This window comes from Galeopterus variegatus, unplaced genomic scaffold, assembly GCF_000696425.1.
Source record: "Galeopterus variegatus unplaced genomic scaffold, G_variegatus-3.0.2 Scaffold5795, whole genome shotgun sequence".
Lineage (NCBI taxonomy): Eukaryota > Metazoa > Chordata > Mammalia > Dermoptera > Cynocephalidae > Galeopterus > Galeopterus variegatus.
Genome location: NW_007731906.1, coordinates 53,415 through 63,232, shown reverse-complemented (window position 1 = coordinate 63,232; position 9,818 = coordinate 53,415). Strand labels below are relative to the sequence as shown.

Sequence of the window (9,818 nt, the reverse complement as noted above, 5' to 3'; positions counted from 1 at the left end):
AGAAAGAAAGAAAGAAAGAAAGAAAGAAAGAAAGAAAGAAAGAAAGAAAGAAAGAAAGAAAGAAAGAAAGAAAGAAAGAAAGAATCACAAAAATACATTGAGCTTCCAAAACAGAAAAAAGAGAAGAGAACTGTGGTTCATAGAGGCAGGGAAAGGGGGAGAGGGTGGGACTTTAGTGAGAAAATACTTAAGGGTCACAAAGATTATGTTTTGTAAACATGAGTATACTAATTATCATGAGTTGATCACCACATATTGTACACATATATTGATATTCAATTCTGTATCACACAATTATATATAATCAATTATGTCTCAATTTAAAAAAAAAATGTCAAAACAACAACAGAAACCAAAAAAAAAAAAAAAACAGAGAAAGTGTCCTTGATTATCCAGGTGGGCCCAATGTAATCAGAGAAGCCTTTAAAAGAAAAATAAGAAGGCATAAGAATAAGAAAGATGTGGTGGAAGAGGAAAGATGAGGCAGAATCGGAAGTCAGAGAGATTCCAAACATGAGAAGGTCTGAACCTGCCGTTGCTGGATTTCAAAACAGAGAAAGGAACCCTGAGCCAAGAAATGCAAGCAGCCTCTAGAAGTAGAGAATAACTCCTGGCCGGCAGCCAGCCATGAAATGGGGACCTCAGCTCTATAAGCGCTGGGAACTAAATTGTGACAATAGCCCAAATGAGTTTGGAAGCAGATTAATCCCCAGAGCCTCCAGAAAGGAATACAGCCCTGCTAACACTTTAATTACACCCTTGTCAGAATCTTAGTAGAAGCCCCAACTGAGCCTTAATATACCTGGTGACTCCTGACCTAAAGAACTGTGAGATAATGATTCTGTGTAGTTTTAAGCCACTAACTTTGTGGTAATTTGTCATGGTAACAAGAGAAACTAATACTGAAACCTTAAATATATCTGCATAGTCCCCTTTGCCATGCAATATAACACTTTTGCAGGTTCCAGTAATTAGGGTTGAGATACCTTTGGAGGGCCATTCTGCCTACTAAAGCATATGACAAAGTATATTTTGAACAAGGAATCTTACCTGGGACAGACAGAGGCAGTTCATAATGATAAAGGAGTCAATTTGTCAAGAGGATATAGCAAATCATAAATGTGTATGTACCTAATAAGGCTCCAAAGCACATGAGAAAATATTAATCAAAGCAAAAGGAAAAACAGAAAAATCCACAATTATGACTGGCAATTAGCATTCTTCTCTCAGTAACTGATAGAACACATAGAAAGAAAACTACTAAGTATACAAGATTGAATCAATACTATCAACCTCAACTTGACCTAATTGATTTGATAAAGAGTTCCTCCCAAGAACAGTAGAATACAAATTCCTTTTAAGTGAATGTGGAACATTCACCAGGATAGATTGAATTCTGGGCCATAAAAAAAGGCTTAACCAATTTAAAAGGATTGAAATCATACAAAGTGAACTTCTAAGCAAAATGGAATTAAACTAGAAATCATTAACGGAAAGATATCTGGAAAATTCTCAAAATATTTGAAAAATAAACAATACACTGCTAAGAAATTCATACGCAAAAGAAAAAAATGAGAAAAATTAGAAAATATTTTGGACTACATGAAAGTGAAAATACAACAAACCAAAATTTGTGAAATACAGCTTAAAGCAGTACTTAAGAGAAATTTTAGCATCAAACACTTAACATTAGAAAGAATCTCAAGTCAGTGATCTACAATTCCACCTTAAGAAACTAGGAGGAGAAAGAATTTTTTAAAAAGTCAACAGAAAAAGAAAATGATGGGCCGGCCCGGTGGCGCACTGCTACAGTGCGCTGCTTGGGAGCGCGGTGGCGCTCCCACTGAGGGTTCGGATCCCACATACAGACCGGTTCCCGCTCACTGGCTGAGCGAGGTGTGGGAGCAACACCGAGGGTTGTGATCCCGTTGCCGGTCCCGGTCTGGTACGGGCGCAACACTGAGGGTTGCGATCCGTTGCCGGACACGAAAAAAGACAAAAAGGAAAAAAAAAAAGAAAATGATAAATATAAACATAGAAATCAATGAAATACAGTAGAAAGTCACTAGAGAAAAAAAATCAATGAATCAAAAAGCTGGTCCTTTGAGAAGATAAAGAAAATTGGAAAATCTACACAAAAAGTATATTATATTATGATCAAGCATGATTTATCCAGGATTGCAACCTTGACTTAACATTTGAAAATCAGTAAACATGCTTCACTGTATTAGTAGACTGAAAAAGCAAAAAAAATAAACATAATTATCTCAAAAGGTGCAGAAAATGCATTTGACATAATTCATTGCCTATTCATGATAAAAGCTCTAAACAAATTAGGAGTGGAAGGGCATCTATGAAAAACCTATAAACATGGTAGTGCAGGTATCCCTTCGACCTGCTGTTTTTCAATCCTCTGGATACATCCCCAATAGTGGGACTGCTGGATCATATGGTAGTGTATTCCAGCTCTATTTACAATAGCCAGGTGATGGAACCAACCTAAATGTCCATCTATGGATGGCTGGATGAAGAAATTGTGGATTTCCATTGTTTCCAGAAACAATGGAATACTACTCAGCAATAAAAAGTAATAAAATTCTGCCATTTGCATCAACGTGGATGAGGCTGGAGAAAATTATCCTAAGTGAAACAACCCAGGTACAGAAAGAGAAATACCACATGTTCTCACTCATAACCAGGAGCTGAATCCATAAATAAACAAACAATAGAGAGAGACAGAGAGAAAGAAAGAAAGAATAATCACAGTAATACATTGAACTTTTAGAAAGAGAGAAATGAACAGTGATTACTAGAGGTGGAAAAGGGGAGGGGAGGGGGAGTGAGAGGGGGGCTAATGAGGAATTGGTCAATAGACACACAGAATGATTGCATATTGTAATGATGAATAAGCTAACTATTCTGATCATCATCACACGTTGTACACAATTACTGAAACTCAATGTCATACCCCACATGTATGTATAAGTTATCTTAAAAAAAAGAAGAAAAACCTATAGGTATAATGCTTAATGGTGAAAGAGTAATTATTTTCCCTTCCAAATAGGAGACAAGACAAGTATGTCTACTTCAATTCATCAATTCAACTCTGCGCTACAGGTGTTAGCCACAACACACTAAAAAAGGAATAAAAGACACACAGATTTGAAACAAAGGAATAAATCTGTCAATATTTGTAGGCAACATGATTCTGTATGTAGAAAATCCTAAGGAATCTACAAGAAAGCTACTACATCTAATAGTAAATTTAACAAAATTGCAGAATACAAATTAAATGTACAAAAATTATTGTATTTCTATGTAATATAGATGACAAATTGGAAATGAAAAAATGTTTAAACTATCATTTACTGCAACTCTCCTATAAATCTAAAACTATCCTAAAATTAAGAGTTTATGAAAAAACTACCATGTACACTGGCATCAAAAATATGAACTACTTAGGGATAAATGTAACCAAATATGTGCAAGATCTCTACACTGAAACCTACTAAACACTGCTGACTCATTCTATTCAGGCTACTATAACAAAATGCCATAGATGGGGTGGCTTATAAACAACATAAATTTATTTCTCACGGTTCCAGAGGCTAGAAGTCTGAGATCAGGGCACCAGCATGGTTGGGTTCTGGCGAGGGCTCTCTTCCAGATTGCAGACAGCTGACTTCTCATTGTATCTTCATGTTGTGGAAGGAGAGTGAGCTATCTCTCTGGCCTCTTCTTATAAGGGCATTAATACTCTAATCACCTCCCAAAGTCCCTACTTCTAAATACCATCACATTGGGGATTAGGTTTCAACACATGAATTTTGAGGAGACATATTCAGTCTGTAATAACCACCAAGAAATATTAAAGACCTAAATAAATGGAGAGGTATACCATGTTGATAGATTAGAAAACCCCATACTGTTAAGATTTACATCCTCTGTGTATTACTTTCCTATGTCTGCTGTAACAAATTACCACAAACTTGGTGGTTTAAAGCAACACACACTTATTCGGTGGAGGCCACAGGTCCATAATGGGTCACAGTGGACTTAAATCAAGGTTTCAGCAGGACTCCACTCCCTCTGGAGACTCTAAGGGAGAATCCATTACTTGCCTTTTGCAGTTTCTAGAGCTGCATTCCTTGGCTCATGGCCCCTTCCTCCATCATCAAAACCAGCAGCACAGCATCTTACAATCTTTCTCTGCTTCTATCACGTTGCCTTCTCCCCTTAATAGTATCTCCCTCTGCTGCCCTTTCATGAGAACAACCGTGATTACATTTATGGCTCACCTGGATGATCCAGGATACTCTCGCCATCCCAAGATCTTAAACTTAATCAAATATTTTGCTATAGAAAGTAATTTTCACAGGTTCCATGGAAGTGGATCTCTTTGAGGGCCATTATTTACCCTACCACACTCACCAAATTAGCCAAATTGTTCTAAAGATTCAACACAATCTCAGTGAAAATCACAGCAGGCTCTTTTGTAGGAATTGGCATTCTGACTGCAAAAGTCACATGAAAATGCAAAGGACCTAGAATGGGAAAAACAGTTGTGAGAATAAACAAAGTTCAACAGCTTATGCTATGTTGTTTCAATAAATGGTGCTGGAATGACGAGATAGACGGGGAAATGCACCTCGACTCGAACCTCACAGAACATACAAATTGTATGTGAATTGGATCACGGATCTAAATGTAATACATCAAAGTTTAAAATTCCCAAAAAACAGAGGAAACATAATATTTGGAACCTAGGGTTAGGCAATGATTTCTCAGATAAAATGTAAAATTGGACTTCTTTAAAAGTAAAGCTCATATTCTCCAAAAGACATAATTAAGAAAAAGAAAAGTGAACCACAAACTGGGAGAACATATTCTGACAAAGAACCTGTATTCACTTTATAAAAAGGGGTTATACAACTAAAAAAATAAGAAAACAACCTCATTAAAATAGCCAAAAAATATGAAGAGACAGTCCATCAAAGAAAGCACATAAAAGGCAAATAAGCACAAGAAAAGATGCTCAGTATTTTCAGTCTTTAAGAAAATGCAAATTAAAACCACAATGAGATAAAATTGCACACTCACTAGAATGGCTAAAATTAAAATGATGAACCATAACAAGTGTTGTCAAAGATATGGAACAACTGGAGTTCCTATATATGCTAGAGGGAATGCAAAATGATACAGGCACTTCAGAAAACACTTTCGCAGTTTCTTCTAAAGTTAAGTACGTACTTATTCCATGGCCCCAGCAATCCCACACCTGGGTATTTACCCACGAAAAAGGGAAACATATTTCCATACAAAGATTTGTGTTCAAATGTGTAAAGCAGCTTTATTCATAATAGCCACTAGAAACAACAAACTGGTGAATAGTTAAACCACTCACGGTACATCCATTCGATGAAATACTAAAGAGCAGTAAAGATGAACAAACAATTAATGCATACACAACATGGATGAACCTCCAATGCACGATGCTAAGTAAAATACTTCAGACTGAGAACACAACATACTGTATAAGTGCATTCATTTGGCATTGTGGAAAAGGCCAACCTATAGACACATAACACAGATCAGTGTGGTTATCAGTGGCTGTGTTGGGGGAAAGGCTGACTCAAAGGGGCAGCAGTGAATCTTCTGCAGTGATGGGACTGTTCTGTATCTTTCGGTGGTAGTTACACAAACATGTGGATTTGTCAAAACTCACAGGACAATCCTGTAAATAGGATAAACTTTACTGCGTGTAAGATATACCTCAATAAACCTGACTTATATGTTGGCTTATCTACACATACATACATACATACAAAAGTGTCAACATCGTCAGCTAACATTTACTGAATGTCTATGGACTGCCAGGTGCTGTGGTCTTCCTCATGCATTATTTCACTTAAGCCTCACAGCAACCCTATGAAGTAGGCACTTCCATGTTTCCCATTTCACAGATGAGGATCACGGCCTGAGATGTTAAATAACTTGTCCAAGAGCTCACACAGTTGAGATTCTGAAGTCCTTTTAATTGAGTACTATACTACATTGACTTTACACCGATAATTAAACATATTTAGAAAAGTATCTGGATAAATATACATTGAGCAGTTAGCAGTTATCTATACTGAGGAGGATGAAGGACAGTATTACACTCTTTTGCTTGTGATATGTGAGTTTTCTGCAAGGTGCACGTACTGCTTTTGTACTATGAATAACATAACTCAGAAGCAAACTTCCAAGAGAGGAAAGTACTTTGGGAGAACCAGCAGATTTGTAAGGGTTGCTAACTAGGATATATGTATCCTTTGTGTGTCACAGTATTGTCATCTGTAAAATCAGAGTAACATTATGTATCTTATTTTTTCCCCCTTTTGTCTTTTTTTTCGTGTCTGGCAACGGATCGCAACTCTCAGTGTCGCACCCACACCTCGCTCAGCCAGTGAGCGGGAACTGGCCTGTATGTGGGATCCGAACCCTCAGCGGGAGCGCCGCCTCGCTCCCAAGTGGTGCACTGTAGCAGTGCGCCACCAGGCCGGCCCAACATTATGTATCTTATAAGGTACTTGTGCATATAAAACAATGAACACAAAAAGTACTTTGTGTAAGTCAATAAACCACTGAATCAGTGGTTCTCAAAAATTTAGTATGAGGACTCCTTTGCACTCTTAAAAATTACTGAGGTCCCCAAAGTGAGGAGCCCAAAGGAGCGGCTGCAGGACATCCTCACCAAGAATAAGAGCCGCTTAGGCCTGGAGGACCTGGTTCTCTCAGAGCTGAACTGACCAAGCTGTCCCCAGACAGGGGACAGCAGTAGCATCTCCTCCTTCAGCTACCTGGAGATCCTGCGGGAGGAGAGCTCAGCCATTCCAGCCAGGTCCTTATCCAGCAGACCTCAGGCCCGGCCCTGTCAGCCCACGGAGCTGTCAGATGAGGAAGTGGCTGAGCTCTTTCAGTGGCTGGCAGAGACACAGCAGGAGAAATGGATGCTGGAGGAGAAGGTGAAGCACCTGGAGGGGAGCAGCGCCTCCATGGCAGGGGACCTCTGCAGGAAGAGCACCATCATTGAGACCTATGACATAAACAGCTGGATCAACGTGTCTGTGGCAGGAGCCACACAGACCACAGTGGCCTGGGCAGCATCCCGGGAGATTTAGTGAAGCCAGAGAACGAGAACCTTCAGGAGATGAACAAGAAGCTGCAGAACATGCTAGAGGAGCAGCTCACCAAGTATACGCACTTGCACAAAGACATGGAAGGTCTGTCCCTGGAAACTGTGAGCCTCAGCAAGGAGTGCGTGGGGTCTCCTGACCCAGACCTGGAGCCTGGAGAAGACAGCTAAAGACCTGCAGGCTGCACCCACTCCCTCCCCTTACCACACCCCAGGATGCCCTTCGCTTGGGCTGTGGTGGGAAAATGCGGGCCCACTGAATAGGTCAGGAGACTGGACATTAAAAGGGCCAGAGGCCTGATGGCTGGTGATAATGACCCTGTCTTAGGCCAGAGGCCCCAGGGGAGTGTGGCTCTTCAGGGAAGGGGCAGGGATTTCTCCTTTTTGGCCCTGGTTTCCAGGGTCTTCTGCCTTCATCTCTGCATGACCTCTCCCTCCCAGAAAGCAACTCTTTTTTATTTTATTTTATTTATTTATTTATTTATTTTTTGGTCTTTTTCGTGACCAGTAAGGGGAGCACATCCCTTGGTGTGGTGTCGCCCGCACAGTGCTCAGCCAGTGAGTCCACCGGCCAGTCCTATATAGGATCCGAACCCATGGCGGGAGCGCCGCATTCTCCCTAGTGCACCTCGGGGCCAGCCCTTATTTTATTTTTTAATTTATGTCTGGAAGCTTTGATACTCTGCATTTGGGATTGGGGCTGTTGGGTGGAGGTGTGATCCATGTTCAGCATTCTAGCAATGTGTGTGTGTGTGTGTGTGTGTGTGTGTGTGTGTGTGTGTGTGTGTGTGTAAAGGCTGTGCAGCCAAAATACCATCAGGCCAGACAGACCCACTCACCAAAAAAAATAAAAATAAAAAAATAAAAAAATTTAGCATGAAGACTCCCCCAAAATTACTGAGGCCCCCAAAGTGCTTTTGCTGATATGAGTTATCCCTATTGATATTTAAATATCAGATGCTAAAATAATTTTTTAAATTTACTATTAAAAATTAACAATAATAAATATTTTACATGTTAACAGAATATAATTTTATAAAAATAGTTTGTTCCAAAACCAAAACAATTTTGTTGAGAGGAGGGGCCCTATTTCTACAGTTTTGCAAAACTTTAATTGCCTGGCTTCATAGAAGACACCTAGATTCTAATATCTGCATTTGCACTCATTCTGTTGCAATATGTTATTTGGTTCAAGTATATGAAGAATCTCTGGCTTCACAGAGGTATGTAGTTAGAAAAGAACGGAGTATTTTATTTTATTTTATTTTTTGACTGGCTGGTACAGGGATCGAACCCCAGATCTTTGTGTTATCAGCACTGTACTCTAACTGAGCAAACCAGCCAGTGTAAAGTATTCAGTATTTTAATAGCTCTTTCAGATAATGGTGGATTTCTTCAATAGGATACCAAAACTCAACATGTGGTAGCTTCTTAAAGGGAAACAGCAATGCAGAATCTGAAATCCTATCAATGAACTTTTTGTCCTCTGCTACACTGAAATCCACTGGTCTCTCTTGCACTTTGAATGAACCTTTTATCCCTGCATGATTCTGTAATACCATGTAGGTCGACTGGAAACTATTGGTTCACTGAGTTAAGAAGATCTTTCAAACGTTGACACAATCACTATACAATAGCAAAAAAAAAAAAAAAAAAAATCCCATTAGTTATCATCTTCTCCCACTTCATCAGAAATGTTTAAGTACTAGGAGGCTGTCAAGCTCAGGGTGGCAGATACAAGTTTTCAAAAATTCTGATTTTCCTAGGAAAGCTCAAATTTTACTATTTGCAAAAAAATACTACGAGCTGTTTTTCTTGAAATAGCAGGTTCACGTTTTGCATTTTTGAGAAAATGTTTGCCAAATACCCTAAAACATATATCCACAGTTTTGCCTGTTAATTGTCCTTCCAAATGGTGTTCTGTGAAGACTGCAGCATGCAACTCAGGCACAGAAGTGTTTTTTTCTTGATTCAACCTTTGCAATTCACTATACAGCCGAAAGCCTTTATATGCATTCTTCCCATGCGCTACTAAAATAGAAGTGTACTCAAGGGTCAAGAATAAATGAGATTAATATTTTTTTCCGTCTTATCAAGGACATTCTTAAGTTCAACTGGCAGATTTTTTTTTAACCACAAGTGTGAGGCAATGAAGAGTCCATTGATGACTAGTGTAGTTGGTACCACCGGCCTGCTCAGTGCTCGAGCACCTGCCGTTTGACCAAACTCCCCTCCCTGCTTTTGCACCACCAGTGCCAATGCTGACCCAGAAAAAAGGCAAAGAACATCTCAGTATTATTACAAATGTAATTTTCACCTTGGAAAAGGTTTCTGGGCAGAATCTGTAGAAAACAGGTTGATAATCACTGGGCTAAATGCATGTTAGTTTTATTATGAGTACACAAAAGCAAAAACAGGCTTTTACAAGCTGCTGTAAAGAAAAAGACAGCTAACACTGAAAAATGCCAAGATAATGATGACTTCATCCCTCAGACTTTGGAGCAGGAAAGTGCTTGTGGTGGCCGGGGTGAGGGGGATTCACAAGCTAATAGAAATAGAGTTATCTACAATTTTTTGGAAGTTGTTACAACCAGCAAATGGAAAGGACCTTCTTGGGTGGGAGGGGGGAGAGGGAGGAGGG

General features: G+C 39.4%; 1 pseudogene; it reads left to right on the top strand.

Moving 5' to 3' along the window:
• Window positions 1-7,348, top strand: part of LOC103605412 — a 9,206-nt pseudogene extending 1,858 nt beyond the window's left edge.
• Window positions 7,349-9,818: the final 2,470 nt, after the last annotated feature.